The sequence below is a fragment of the Myxocyprinus asiaticus genome, chromosome 48, assembly GCF_019703515.2.
Source record: "Myxocyprinus asiaticus isolate MX2 ecotype Aquarium Trade chromosome 48, UBuf_Myxa_2, whole genome shotgun sequence".
NCBI classification, from domain to species: domain Eukaryota; kingdom Metazoa; phylum Chordata; class Actinopteri; order Cypriniformes; family Catostomidae; genus Myxocyprinus; species Myxocyprinus asiaticus.
Window position 1 is genome coordinate 25,989,927 of NC_059391.1, and position 16,866 is coordinate 26,006,792.

The window sequence follows — 16,866 nt, forward strand, 5'->3', positions numbered from 1 at the left end:
GTCAGTGTGTGTTTATTGAGAAATGTGTGTGTGTGTGTGTAAAAAACAACAGTGGCATTATGTAAACAAACTGGCATTTAAAGGGTTAAAATCCTGAAAATGAACAAATATTTGGTAGTTATGATCAGGACTGATGTTGGTCCAGTGAAAGTGGAAAATAATATTAATATATAATATTTTTTTATGGCAGTTTTTTAAACGCAGACATTTTTTGTCCTCTAAGGTCCTGAGTATGAGTTTATATATATCTCTGACACTGCACAAAATATAATAATGCATCAAAATCAATGTTGTTGCTAATCATTGACATATCCCAGACTGTGATGATGATGATAATAATAATAATAATAATAATAATAATTATTATTATTATTATTATTATTATTATTATTATTATTATTATTATAAATTCCCCTTAGCATTTAGTATATGGAAAATAATTCATTTTGTGTGTGTGTGTGTGTGTGTGTGTGTATGTTTCATAAAAAACAACAGTGGCATTATATAAAACAAACTGGCATTTAAAGGGTTAAAATCCTGAAAATTAATGCATATTTGGTAGTTATGATCAGGACTGATGTTGGTTAAAAAAAATAACTCACTGAGAGTGGAAAATAATATTAATATATAATATTATTATGGCAGTTTTTTGACGTGGACATTTTTGTCCTCGAAGGACCTCTGAGTAACTTATTTTTATTGACGCACAAGGGTTAAGTCAAATTAATCGTAATATATTATTTATATTTAGGTTAATTTATTTTGTAATAATGACAGCTCGAGTGTGTAAGACTTCAATGTGTATGAGACGTCTGGCTGCAATCTATGTAATGTTTAGCGATGTTTGTCGAAACTGCACTGTGTGTGTAATTTTGTGTATTTGTGCACGCTTCATTTTATGTTTCTAACGCATTTGAATTTCCCCTCAGGGGTAAATAAATTCTATCTTTTCCATCTGCCTGTTTTTGGGTCTTCACTCGACGCCTTTCCAGCGCCCTCTACCGGCCAGGAGTGTATTTGAGCTCCATCACTACCAAAAAAACATTCTCAAACCTGTCATGGCCTTGGTTAAACTTAACTACCCATAAAAATATGAATTCCTCATCCATCCTCTTTGAAAGAGGTTCTTTTAAACCTTGAGACACTAAGTCAATATGGCCTTACTGCTCTGTTTTCACAGAGTGATTCATACTAATTTACTTCCCTGACAGCAGAATTTGCTGCTTTTTTCCCCCATCCATAACTTATGAAACCTCGGACTTGTTGTGTTAAAAGGAAGAATCTTGGTGCCTGTAAATCAGAGAGGCGTCCTGGGGCCACTAGAAAGATTGTGTGGCAGATGGCGGCCCTACAAGTGGGAATGTGGCATAGCATGAGATCGCTGAGCCGAGAAAAACGCATCACACATTCTGAGGCGACTTATTTTAGACACAAGCGTTGTGTCTGAATCATCATCACACACCTCTGCTGATCAGAGACTGTCTGGAAAAGTGGCAGTCGGCAAGAATCCTCAGAATCTTAAGTGGAAGTAGAAATCACTCTGGAATTCTGAATATTAATTGTAAATTAGAAACACCTGTTCACCTAGTTCCTGTAGGCTATTCACTGTGCACCTCCCATAGAAACAAACTAAATGTGTCAGGGACTATATCTTTTAGCGGAAGGATGGCGCTTTATCCATTGACTTAATAAAATAAAATGTTGATGAAAAAATTTGTCTTTAAAATGTTCATTAAGTAGGAGCCATTTTTTAAAGCAAAAAAACACTCGTGGTTGTGCTATAGTGTGATTATCCACAGCTGAAGGGGATGTAACTTTAGCAGTGACTGTATTTACAATAATGCCTCGCCTCTTGTAACGTATTGTTGTATCAGAAACTTCAGAATTTTTGGAGGATTTAGAATAATGCTAGAATCAATTAAATTTACCAGACAACTACAGTATTATGGGCTGATGGTGACCTTACAAAAACGTACCATGCTATTAGCATGTTAGCTGTTAGCATGATGCTAACCATATTTTCCGCCCAAATTTCTGTTTCTACATTTGTTGCTACTGTAAAATCCTTAATATGGCATTCACAATTGTAAAATGCTTTGAGATTATTTTCCTTGTTCATGACAGCAGCCCCTTACAAAGCAGCACTGTGAAGGGAATTGTACCATGTGCCATGGAATTCTCATAGTATTCAAAAGCACTTTATCAGAATCAGAATCAGAATGAGCTTTATTGCCAAGTATGCTTACACATACAAGGAATTTGTCTTGGTGACAGAAGCTTCCAGTACACAACAATACAAAAAACAGCAACAAGACTTTTAAAAAATAATTAAAATTGAATAAAAAATAGATAAATATTGAAAAGGAAAAAGTATATACAGAATACACAATAGACAATATATACTTATACATACATACATACATACATACATACATACATATATATATATATATATATATATATATATATATATATATATATATATATATATATATATATATATATCACACACACACACACATACATACATATACACACACATACATATACACACACATACACATACACATATATGAATATATACATACATATACATACATACATACATACATACATACACACACACATACACATACGTAGTGCAAATCTAAATACAAATCGGTTATGTACAGTGCAAGGGAATGTAATGGCAGAAGAGGTAGGATGTGCTGGATAATATAAAAAGACTAAGCTGTGTATTGCACATTAATTACTGCTCAAATGGGCAGTTTTAACTGTTCATGAGATGGATAGCTTGGGGGAAAAAACTGTTCTTGTGCCTGACGGTTCTGGTTCTCAGAGCTCCGAAGTGTCGGCCAGAAGGCAACTGTTCAAAAAGGTAGTTGGCAGGGTGAGTGGGGTCCAGAGTGATTTTTCCAGCCTTTTTCCTCACTCTGGAAGTGTATAGTTCTTGAAGGGAGGGCAGGTGGCAACCAATAATCCTCTCAGCAGTCCGAACTGTCCTTTGTAGTCTTCTGATGTCTGATTTCGTAGCTGAACCAAACCAGACAGTTATTGAAGTGCAGAGGACAGACTCAATGAATGCTGAGTAGAAATGTATCAGCAGCGCCTGTGGCAGGTTGAACTTCCTCAGCTGGCAAAGGAAGTACAACCTCTGCTGGGCCTTTTTCGCAAAGGAGTCAATGTAAGTCTCCCACTACAGGTCCTGTGAGATGGTAGTGCCCAGGAACCTGAATGACTCCACTGCTGCCCCAGTGCTGTTTAGAATGGTGAGGGGGGTCAGTGTTGGGGTGTTCCTCCTAAAGTCCACAATCATCTCCACCGTTTTGAGCGTGTTCAGCTCAAGGTTGTTTTGACTGCACCAGACAGCCAGCTGTTTAACCTCCCTTCTGTATGCAGACTCATCGTATCTCGGATGTGGCCGATGACAGTGGTGTCCTCTGCAAACTTCAGGAGCTTGACAGAGGGGTCCTTGGCGATGCAGTCATTGGTGTAGAGGGAGAAGAGTAGTGGGGAGAGCACACATCCCTGGGGGGCACCAGTGCTGATTGTACAGGTGCTGGAAGTGAGTTTCCCCTGTCTCACAAGCTACTGCCTGTCCATCAGAAAGCTGGTAATCCACTGACAGATAGACATGGGAACAGAGAGTTGGTGTAGTTTAGTCCGGAGAATAGCTGGGATGATGGTGTTGAAAGCCGAACTGAAGTCCACAAAAAGGATCCTTGCATATGTCCCTGGTCTGTCCAGATGTTGCAGGATATGATGCAATCCCATGTTGACTGCATCATCCACAGACCTGTTTGCTCGATAAGAAAATTGAAGGGGGTCTAGAAAGGGCCCAGTGATGTCCTTCAGGTGGGCCAACACCAGTCTCTCAAATGACTTCATGACCACAGACGTCAGGGCGACAGGCCTGTAGTCATTAAGTCCTGTGATTTTTGGTTTCTTTGGGATGTGGATGATAGTGGAACGTTTGAAGCAGCATGGGACTTCACACTGCTCCAGTCATCTATTGAAGATCTGTGTGAAGATGGGGGCCAGCTGGTTAGCACAGGATCTAAGACATGCAGGTGAAATGCCATCTGGTGCTTTCCTTATCCTTTCTTTTCGAAAGACGCGGCTCACATCATCTTCACAGATCTTAAGTGCAGGTTGAGTAGCAGGAGGGGGGAGGAGGGGGATTGCAGGAGGTGTTGGTGTTTGTGTGAAGTGAAGGTCAGAATGGGTGTGGGGTGTGAGATTGGGCCTTTCAAATCTGCAGTAGAACATATTCAGGTCATCAGCCAGTAGTTGGTTCCCTACAGGGTTGGGGGTAGGAGTCCTGTAATTTGTAAGTTGTTTCATGCCACTCCACACTGATGCAGGGTCGTTAGCTGAAAACTTGTTTTTCAGCTTCTCAGAGTATCTACTTTTAGCCACTCTGATTCCCTTATTCAGTGTGTTCCTGGCCTGATTGTACAAGACTTTATCCCCACCCCTGTACGCATCCTCTTTGGCCTGATGAAGCTGCCTGAGTTCTGCTGTAAACCACGGTTTGTCGTTGTTAAATGTTAAATAAGTCCTAGCAGGAATGCACATATCCTCACAGAAACTGATATATGATGTAACAGTATCTGTGAGCTCGTCCAGGTCTGTGGCTGCAGCCTCAAAAACACTCCAATCAGTGCAGTTAAAGCAGGCTTGTAGTTTGAGCTCTGCTTCGTTGGTCCATCTCTTTACAGTCCTTACTACAGGCTTAGCAGATTTTAATTTCTGTCTGTAGGTTGGAAGAAGATGAACCAGACAGTGATCAGATAGTCCCAAAGCTGCTCTAGGGACAGAGCGATATGCATCCTTTATTGTTGTGTAGCAGTGATCCAGTATGTTCCGGTCTCTGGTGGGGCATGTAATGTGCTGTTAGTATTTGGGCAGTTCACGTAAAATCCCCAAGAAAAATAATAACTGAGTCCGGGTATTGTTGTTCTGTGTCTGTGATTTGATCAGCCAGCTGTTGCTGAGCCGCATTCAGATGTAACGCTCTCTACGGAATGGCTTCATTCTGTGAAGCACAAGGCAGCAGAGGTTGAACTCCTTGTTTGTGCGGGTGAGGAGATGTTGTTCATCCGTTTTGTTAGGGAGAGAGCGGAGATTCACTAGATGAATGCTCGGCAGCGTTGTTCGAAAGCCCCGCCAACGGAGTTTGACCAGCGCGCCTGCTCGTCTCCCTCGCCTGCGTCTCATAGCGTGTTTAAACAACACAGCCGCGCCTCCGACTAAAATGTCAAACAAAACATCTGAATATTCCGGGAAAAGACTGACTGGTATATGCTGTCGAATGTTCAGCAGTTCGTCTCTGGTAAAACTGACTGGAAAAAGATTACTAAACACAGAACAAACAAACAAAAACAACAAAACAATAGAAGCGCTCCAACCGAGGCAGCCATCCGCGGCGCCATCATGATGTAAAGGATACAACACTTGCAAAAATATGATTTTAAGATTTACGCATATCAATTTCATTAAAAAAAATAATAATAATTTTTTTAATCCATCAAATTGAACTGAGTAATCTTCAATGAAATAAAATTAATAAAACCTTAATATTTTAAGTTTATTAATTTGTTTAGTTAAACAATACACAATTAAATTTGATGGAATTTTGTTATGAAATTGAAATGTGTAGATCTTTAAAAAATATTTATTTTTTAATGAATGATACTACCATAGTAGGCTACTGCGTCCAAAACATTTTTATTCCATCTTTTTTTGTCAATAAATGGGAGTAACTATGGTATTTTGATGGTTATCATATATTATAAGAGCTGGGCCGGTGAGCTCATTTAGTCATTTTTCAGACTAAATGTAACATTTGCATTCTTGTAGCAGTTTTTATGACAGACAAATCCCCCCTTAGTCAAAGAGATTTGAGTGTGAACACTAAAAGCTTGATTTTGAACAGTGTCTCTTACTGCTAAATGGATTTTGCAGATATGCCCACCTGTATGCTTTGGGAACAGCTCCATTCATGCATCACTACATGAACCTGATTGTTTTGTTCAGCTTGAGTTGAGTTTGAGAGTTGTATTGAGTTGTGTTTGAGAGTTGTGTTATTGGTGGTGGTGACTCAGTGGAGTGAGAGATTAAGACCCAGATAGTCACTTCTTCCCACTTACTATGATCCAATTTTGGTTCCTCATTTCACACCAATGCAAGACTTCACGCCGACTCCATCATAAATAACCTGCATTTGGGAAGCCAAAATGGAAATATCAGTGTTATTGCATTGTGAGGATCCCAAGTTAGACAGAATTATACCAAAAGAGACACGCTGAGTCGTGTTTTCACATGCTTTTCTTGTTTGTAACAAAAAGTGTTCACATACTTTTTGGTATTCCCACAAGACATTGGGATTTTCATGTCTTAAACTGACAGTTATTGCTCAGAGACAGAGTGGGAGCTCTCGTGTGGGCACAGTGTAAACCCCCAGTGATTTCACGGTGTAGCGGGTATGGTGTGGGCACGGCCCGGCTGCTCAGCCTCATCCAGCACCATCACACTGCCATCTGTTAATCCCTGAGATCCGGATCCCAATCAAAGGAAAGATGATGGGGCCCTCAGGCTGCTTTCGTATGCTCTGATCTTCAGTGGGTTTTAACATGTAAACCTTCTTACTGGACTAAAGTGCAAACCAGAATAACAGGCCAAAGCCTGAAAATCTGATACAAGCTCAATGTTCTACATGTACAGAATTTATAGAATCAAAAGAGACCCTTTTTACAGTTTGTTTTTCATTAATATTATATTTATCAATACTAAAAGCACATGCATTTCGTGGGATAGAAAAATGCTTTGAATAAGTTCTTATCTTAATGATATATGACTTTAAAGAATGGAGACAAAAATCTTTTCACTTAAGTGGGACAGCGCTTGAACAATTAGAAATGAAATTCTCCTCATGACTGGTAGGAGTGAACATTCTGCTGATGATGCTGAAGACTTCATTCTGTCAGTCAAAGTGCTGATATCACATCACCACGGCGACCAGCCATCAGTCTGTCTCACTGAACTCTGTTACTTTGGCGAACCTCATCAGCACAATGGAAAAATCATCGAACTGACAGATTGACTGTGAGAATCAGATTGAATCAGACAGTGGACAATCTGATTCTCAAGCCTTATATTACTGAATGTTTTTACAAAATTAATTGATAAAAATATCAATTATTATTATTATTATTATTATTATTATTATTATTATTATCATCATCATTATCATGGTCATTCCTACTATGCTGTACTTTTTTGTTCCCATAAGTTACATAAACATTAAACGCAACCATTTTTATTAGTTAATTCATAAAATCTTAATTGTACATAATTTTCTATTTTTTTTTTTTGTTGCCATATTCCCAAACTGACACTAAAAAAAAACAAACAAAAAAAATCTGATACTCAAGCTTCATATTACTGAATGTTTTTACAAAAAAAGATAAATAAAAGTAATAAACTATATAAAACTATTATTATTATAATGATTATTATTATTATTATTATTATTATTATTAGGGGTTCAGACTTCTTAAAAGAAAAATAATCAAATAAAAATCTGACACTCAAGCATCATATTAATGAATGTTTATACAAAATAAACTGATGAAAATAACAATCATCATCATCATCATCATCATCATCATCAGGGTCATTCCTGCTATGCAGTACATATGAGTAAATTTCTGTAATTAAAGAAAATAATTTATTACGGCAATTCATTAAGACATATTCCATGTGTTTCTTCTTTGTTTTTGTTTTTCTTCAAACAAAATATAATTTCTTGAGAATATTGTCGTAATTGGTATTCAATGTATAGGATTTTCTTCTAAGGTACTGCAGAACAGAAATTATCTATTATTATTTTATTATTAGAATTTTTATTATTAATTTCAACTTTTAGGATGTATAAAATTGCCAAAAATTATGCCAAAGAACTGTTGTAAAACTGAAATAAAATTACATTGAGGTTTTTGTAACCCGACAGTTTTAACAAATACGCCTGCAGCAGGGGAGTGGCAATTATTCAGTTATTTAAACACAGCAGAATATCTACACAAACAAACAAACAAAAATTCTTAATTAAAACTTTTGTCAACACAAACTACCATACAACAAATATTTCATATATTTGTTTGTTGTTGTGAAGGACTTTATTAGGACGATTTTTTTAAAAGTTATATACATTAATATCAATATAAATTAATATGTAGATAAACAATAGTGTACAATAATTCTGTATGTTTTAACTTAATAATGCATGGATTGTTTTTGCATTTAACGTTCACTTAATACACTTAATATTTTTACTACACAATCTCTTACTGACATCTAGTGGTGATTAAGTGTACTATACGTGAGAGTGACGTAGCCCTGATGTCATCAGGCGAGTTTGCGCTCATATTACGATTAATCCTTCTCATATTTCATATTTTGGCCTGTGTTACGCTATTCTTGTACTTGACAGTCAAGTTCATAGAGATTTTAGCATTCTCATTTGCTTCCTTTTGCCCTGAATCTGAATGTCCCGCCATACGTTTCTCTTACGTCACAACATAACCATGATGCAACGCGAACGTAGCCGAAAATAAATTTTAAACGTTATTTTATCTTAATTACGCCCTTTAAAACAAACAACCTAATTAATATAAATATTAACGTTCTTATTGTTTTTCATCACGTCAGTTTGTATTAAGTGAGTCTTGACGTCATACTTAGTTACCGTCTTTGGAAAGTGTTGCACATTTATACTAATAATTACAGTCTTATAACGTATTTTTATCTTTGCGCAGTGGCAGTATCGTAGCCTATGAGGTTTATCCGAGGCGTGATTATTGCTAATTGAAAACTTTACCCAATACCCAGCTATGACGACTTGAAATATAGTCGGCATTGGCAATTTTTGATAGTCTCAAATGAGACTGATACAGTTGTAAAAAGAAGAGAATCTGATCAAAGTATTTCTAACAAGTTAGTTCGCTGTCAGCCATTTTTGCAGCGCTCTCGGGAGGTTATTTCTAGTCATGATAGTGCAGTTTCTATCTATTTGAATGGGGAAAGACCGACATCTCCAAAACGGTTGGTCAAGATTGCGATCAAAGAACATATTTCAAATCGGCAGTAAAATCTGATAACACTGGAATAATAAATTGTGCTTCTTTACCTCATATTACGCAAAATAAATAAATATTAATAATAATTAAAAAAAAAAACATTCAGCCCCGCCCCTTTTTTTGCTCTTCCGAATTTTGTCATCTAACTTCCTGTTTGAATTGAAGATACTAAGAAAAGTCGATGAAAATATGTTACGCGTTGGAGCAAAAGGCATTTTTCACCAAGAGTTGATGGTGTAAGTCTACAGCACCCCTTTACAACGTGAAAATGCGAGTGAGGTGATTTTTCTGAGGTAAACTGGACCTGGCAGATCACATTCAGACAGCTATGACATTGCACTTTTTCATAATACAAGCGTTTACTTGTTATACGTGTTACACCCTACATTTTTTAGAGGCTTAAATGTTGTGTCAGAGGTGTCGTATGAGATATTTTTAATGACTTTGTGTTGTCTCTTGGAGTTTCATAAGCACAGAGGCACATCAGTAGTCTGCAGCGACGTGAAGGTAGGATCTTGTGGATTTATGAATGAAATACTCTTGCTTTAAAATCTCCCTGCTCTGCTTCCAGTTGTTTATACGACACCCCCTGAACACTTTAAAATACTCATGATAGCTTATGACAACTCTATGACCTGTAAATCCACTTCTCTAGCTAATTACACTTTGACATCAACACCATAGAGATCTATATAGAACCTTTAGAACGAAAGTTCTGAGACAAACATTTCAAGATGGCTGCCCGCTAGTTTCTCGTGTGCATAAGGACAATAGCTAATGCGCATGAAGTTGATTGACAGGTGATGTCTGTATCTAAAAGGTGATTGGCTCTTTTAACTGTAAGGCGGGACTTCCGTTGGGTGCTCAGAGCTTCTTGGTTGAGCGTTCCAATTTCTACCATTAATTTTAATAGAAGTGGCACATCTCTGTTAAATAATCTCTGTCCTGATGAAGTACTTTCCGTTTTGATAGAACACAATTCTAGTTTCATATAGGATTTCCATACAGCCTATATAGCACCATTTCGAAATAACACCGCAACTGAGGTCATGTTTCCTATAAATGCATTTTGTGCCCCCAAAAGTTCATACCACTTTTAATTTTATTATTATTATTACTTTTAATAATTTCTCATAATTGTAAGAGTCAGGTAGGCTGTATTGCATTACAGCAAAGAAAAACAAGTTCTCAAAAAAAAGAAGACAGCGTTCAGGTTTAATTTTTACACCGATTATAAGCAACAACAACAACAACATCAAAAACCCATGTAAGGTCATGTAAGTGTCTTAAAGGGACAGTTCACCCAAAAATGATAATTCTTATCATTTACTCACCTTCATGTCATTCCAGATGTGTATGACTTTCTTCTTCTGCTGGACACAAACAAAGATTTTAAGAAGAATGTCTCAGCTCTGTAGATCCATACAATTTAAGTCAACAGGGTCCAAAACTTTGAAGCTCCAAAAAGCACATAAAAGCAGCATAAAAGTTATTCATACGACTCCAGTGGCTAAATCCACGTCTTCAGAAGTAATATGATAGGTGTGGGTGAGAAACAGATTAAAATTCAAGTCCTTTTTACTATAAATTGTCCTCCCTGTCCAGTAGGTGGTAATATGCACTAGGGATGGGCATTTTCAAGTAATTTTGTAGTCGAGTACTCTAGCCCATATATATATATATATATATATATATATATATATATATATATATATATATATATATATATATACACACGTAGACGCCCATTGCTGTGATACGTCAACACGTCCGCCATATTGCACCAGGCAAGACTGGCCCGTGAACAAATAAAAAGCAAATGGGGGAGCTGCGAATTTTCTGGATAAAAAGCACAATAATGTTTACATTTCTCAGCCGATTTCAAGGGTTTATGATCTACGTGGAGTACAAAAAAGGGTTGTCTCCAGTTGCTTAGAATCTCGATAGTTAGGGTTGGAAAATAATTCATTGCCATAAGGAATTGTAAAAACTCACGCTTGTCGAGCATGGATTTGGCTTATTTTCCTTGGTTAATACTTGTGGAGACGTCCCTATAACGTAATATAATTTAATGCACATGAATTGTGCAGAAAGTTTTTACATTGTGGAAATGGCTTTTTATGTCTAAGTCTCCATCATTTTAGCTTTTCTTGTGCTCCAGGTCAGAACACAGCTCAAGTGCTCAGCTGATCTGACCACCTTAACTGTACCTTCAGAAGGAATCATCAGCCCTCCTTTGTTTTTCAGTGTAAGCAAATGGTAGCTGTGATCAAATGATGTGGGTTCAGCATCTGTCACCAAGTTAGCACGGCACACATCACAGGACAACTTTCTCAAAATCTGTCGAATGACAAACCCTGATATGTACACAAGGGCATTGTCCACAAGGCCACCAAAGCGGGTTGGCTGGTAGCTATGGACACACACAATTGCAGAGATGTTAACAAAAGGAGATGGAAGCTCTTCAGTTTCTTCTGCTGCTATAGCAGATGACATCTCAACAGCAGATAGGGACACGGTCTCATCCTGTGCTGCCGCGTTGCTTAAAGTGCTTGGAGAGACACCGCACAGGACCATGAGATGGCGGAAAATGTCATGGAACCGGCCTGCAGAAGGATTGTTATTCCAGCCTCCTAAAAAACAAAAAACTTTTTGAGAAGACAATGAATAAACTCCTGATATCCCTACCTGATGCCCTGATTGAATTGAAGAGGAGCTCCAAGTGATCCCGGCTAAATCGATGAGTGCAGATGTATCGCTGAAACTGTAGCTGTTCAGGAATCATCAACATCAGGGTGTCAATACTGATGATGAACCCCATGACAGACAGGTACCTTCAAAAGAAAATGTTTCGTCAATATGATAATGGCAAACCAAGATACCTTAAGAGAGCACCAAGTAATTTTGTTCATTGAAAGATGTAAATGGACTGTTCCACAAATATCCATGAGATGTGACACAATAACACAGGGTGACAGGCTAGGGCGGTGACCGATAGATGGCTCCAGTAATATAACGTTTGCTCCATTGATTTGCAGTGCAGTTTAGTCAGAGAGACTGAGGGCAAATGTTGAAGTTATTTTTAAAACCCAAAATGTTTGGGGCTTTTGGGAAAACATTCGGGGCTGGAACCCAAGAAGCCATCCCCCTGCGACATCCCTGGTTGGTAAATAATTTTTTTCCTAGTGCATCTAAGATAGTGTATACTGCAAAATTACTGGGTGCCCTTAGGAGTATAAATTAGTGTCGGGGGTAGGGTACTTGAAATAAATTATTCACCTCTAGGACGTTAAACCAACTAGGAACAATATTAGAACAGAACTGGGAAAGCTTGAAAATATGAACACAATGCCATTCATACATACATTTTGACACCTGTAGGACTCAAGATGGCACCGTGTATGGCTGCTGCGTTGCAAGCTCCGAAACAACATTGTAGTTTTTTGTTTGTTTTGTTTACAATTCTTATGTTTTTTTGTCTTGGATGTTGTCTGCCTTATTGTCTACGACAGACAAACACTTTTGGACATTGGTTCTGCAATTACACACCGTAAACCGGACTTCAAATTCCTCAATGCCGACCCGCTGTTTACAAACACGCCTGCGGAGCCCTTTGTCTGGGCTGCCCGGCCACGAAAACGCAGAAGGAAAAGGGGAAACAGAGCCGGTGTTCTCATCAGAGTAAGACGTCGCGCAAATCGACCCCCGCTACCCAGTATTCTACTGGCAAATGTTCAGTCTCTGGACAACAAGCTCTGCGATCTGAGAGCGCAGATCTCTTTCCAACGAGAGACTGCTGCATTATCTGCCTTACGGAAACTTGGATGTCTGCGGAGATTCCAGACTCAGCCATCGAACACGCGGGGCTCTCCGTGCACTGAGCGGACAGAGCGAAAGTCCTCTCAGTAAAAGCAGAGGTGGTGTATGTTTTATGATCAACAAATCCTGGTGTGATCAGACGAACGTACATTCTATCAAGTCTTTCTGCTCTCCTTATCTGGAATTTCTCATGCTTCTGTGTCGACCATTCTGGCTACCGAGGGAATTCACAGTGGTCATTATCACAGCTGTGTACATCCCCCCCACAAGCTGACACAGACCGAGCACTCAAGGAACTGTATTTGATTATAAGCAAGCAGGAAACCACGCACCCTGAGGCCACGTTCATCGTGACCGGGGACTTTAACAAAGCCAATTTTAAATCAATTGCACCAAAATACCACCAACACATCAGTTTTAACACACTAGGGGACTGGGTTTTGGACCATTGCTACTCTCCCTTCCGGGATGGCTACAAATCCCTCCCCCGCCCAAATCCCTCCCCCGTCCACCATTGGCAAATCGGACCACTCTTCCATTCTGCTTCTGCCCGCTTACAGGCAGAAACTGAAACAGGAAGCACCCACCCTCAGAACGATCCAGTGTTGGTCGGACCAGTCAGACTCTATGCTACAAGATTGTTTTGATCACGCGGACTGGGAGATGTTCCGGTCCGCCTCTGATGATAACAACGAGGTTTACGCTGACAGAGTAACGTGTTTCATCAGAAAGTGCGTAGAGGATGTTGTTCCGTCCAAAGCAATACGGATCTACCTGAACCAGAAACATTGGATTAATAGCGATGTTCGCGCGGCACTTAAAGCGCGGACCTCTGCTTTTAATTCCAGGAATGCGGACGAGCATAAACAAGCCAGTTATGCCCTCCGAAAGAGCAGCAAAATGCCAGTACACGAACAAGACTGAAGGACAGTTTAACACCACCAACTCTAGAAGCATGTGGCAGGGAATTAATATCATCACGGACTTTAAAGGGAATAAAAACTCCGCCGTGAACACTGCTGCCTCTCTCCCGGATGAGCTAAATACTTTTTATGCACGGTTCGAGGGAAATAACACCGCCCTCGCAGAGAGAGCTCTCGCGGCCGAACCTACAGAGGTTAGTTCACTCTCCATCTCTGTAGCGGATGTAACCCGATCCTTCCGATGGGTGAATATCCGTAAATCCGCGGGTCCAGACGGCATTCTGGGCCACCTCATCAGAGCGTGCGTGAACCAACTGGCTGGTGTTTTTATGGACATTTTCAACCTTTCCCTCTCTTTGTCTGTAGTCCCCACATGCTTTAAAATGTCCACCATTGTGCCTGTACCAAAGCAATCCAAAATCACTTGCTTAAATGACTGGCGTCCTGTTGCTCTAACCCCCATCATCAGCAAATGCTTTGAGAGACTAATCAGAGATTACATCTGCTCTGTGCTGCCTCCATCACTGGACCCATTGCAGTTTGCTTACCGCAACAACCGCTCCACTGATGATGCCATTGCATCTACAATACACACTGCTCTCTCCCACCTGGAAAAAAGGAACACTTATGTTATGTGAGAATGCTGTTTTTTGACTACAGTTCAGCATTCAACACCATAGTGCCCTCCAAGCTTGATGAAAAACTCTGGGCTTAAACAGGTCGCTGTGCAGCTGGATACTGGACTTCCTGTCAAGCAGACGCCAGGTGGTTAGAATGGGCAGTAACATCTCCTTATCACTGACCCTCAACACTGGAGCCCCGCAGGGCTGTGTTCTTAGCCCACTCCTGTATTCCCAGTACACACATGACTGTGTGGCAACACATAGCTCCAATGCCATCATTAAGTTTGCTGATGATACGACGGTGGTAGGTCTGATCACTGACAATGATGGAACAGCCTACAGAGAGGAGGTGCACACTCTGACCCGCTGGTGTCAGGAGCACAACCTCTCCCTCAACGTTAGTAAGACAAAGGAGCTTGTGGTGGACTTCAGGAGAAGAGAAAGAGAACACAGTCCCATCACCATCAAAAGAGCACCAGTGGAGAGAGTCAGCAGTTTCAAGTTCCTGGGTGTCCAAATCACTGAGGAACTCACATGGTCCATCCACCCTGAGGCCGTTATGAAGAAGGCTCATCAGCGCCTCTTCTTCCTGAGACGGCTGAGGAAGTTTGGAATGAACCACCACATCCTCACATGGTTCTACACCTGCACTGTAGAGAGCATCCTGACTGGCTGCATCACTGCCTGGTATGGCAATAGCACCGCCCACAACCGCAAAGCCCTGCAAAGGGTGGTGCGAACTGCCAGACACATCATCGGAGGTGAGCTTCCCTCCCTCCAGGACATATACACCAGGCGGTGTGTGAAAAAAGCTCGGAGGATCATCAGAGACTCCAGCCACCCGAGCCATGGGCTGCTCTCACTGCTACCATCAGGCAGGCGGTATCGCAGCATCAGGACCCGCACCAGCCGACTTCATGACAGCTTCTTCCCCCAAGCAATCAGACTTTTGAACTCTTGATCTCTCACGATCAATATACATCAGCACTGCACTTTATTAATCTTATTATCTCACACTAGACTGTCATAAACTATATTCTCTTAACAACACACTGGCAACTGACTATCCACCGACAGCCTGAATGTCAATACAGTACAATACAACCTACTGTACATTTTATAAATACTATATATACTATTTTTTGTAATTGTATAATGTGTATTCTATATTGTGTGTATTGTATAATGTACATTGTATGTTATTATGTGTATATTGTGTTGTGTGTAATTATGTGTATATTAGATTTTAAATTGTGTTGTGTTGTTTATTGTAGACTGGTATATGTCTCATCACTGTCATGTTGCTTGGAACTGCACCCAAGAATTTCACACACTATTGAACTTGTGTGTATGATTGTGTGACAATAAAAGTGATTTGATTTTGATTTGATTTGATTAACTGAAAAACACTGAACATAGAAAAATTCCAACAGAAACAAAACAGTAGACACCAAAAATATCAGAACAAGAGAACAGAGCATCATATGAACTTATGATGTCATGAACTTATGAACTCATCATATGAACAGAAGCTTCACAATTTTAAAAGACCTATATCCTATTGAAAATATATGGCGCATCATGAAGAGGAGAATCGGACAATGATGACCACAGACTGTTGAGCAGCTGAAGTCTTGTATCAAGCAAAACTGCAACAATTAGTATCCTCAGTTCCCAAACAATTAAAAAGTGTAATTAAAAGGAAAGGTGATGTAACACAGTGGTAAACATGCCTGTTTTTTTTTTTTCTCCCCTTTTCTCCCCAATTTGGCATGCCCAATTCCCAGTGCGCTCTAAGTCCTCGTGGTGGCGTAGTGACTAGCCTCAATCCGGGTGGCGGAGGACGAATCTCAGTTGCCTCCACGTCTGAGACAGTCAATCCACGCATCTTATCACGTGGCTTGTTGAGCGCACGTGCGGAGGCTTCACGTTATTCTCCACGGCATCCACGCACAACTCACCACATGCCCCACCGAAAGCGAGAACCACATTATAGTGACCACGAGGAGGTTAACACAACATGACTGGTAGGACTTATGGATGCTCGTGATGAGGACGTTTAGTTCTTTATATCTTAAAAATGCCATAACTAATGTGGTCGCCTGGGAGTTTACATCTACAGAAAGAGAGAATTATGTACCCATAGAAGGTATGTGATGTCCCTTTTCTTATACTGACTGTATGCACAAGGTGTTTGTTCAAATGCTTAAGTATATTGAATAAAGTGATAAGGCTTCAGCTCACCTTTCCCTGCATCAAACAGAACAAGAACTGATGGACATCTGATCTCAATTGGAAATATGACCTCATGGTTCTCAAAAGATAAGTAAGCTAAAGACAAGAAGGTATTTGTAAATTAAA

General features: G+C 39.7%; 1 non-coding gene across 1 annotated transcript; it reads left to right on the plus strand.

Annotated features, from left to right (window-relative positions):
• The first annotated feature begins 8,807 nt into the window (after positions 1-8,807).
• LOC127437851 (U4 spliceosomal RNA) lies at positions 8,808-8,948 on the plus strand. The gene has a single exon (XR_007896626.1). It is a non-coding gene; the product is annotated as a U4 spliceosomal RNA (small nuclear RNA).
• Positions 8,949-16,866: the final 7,918 nt, after the last annotated feature.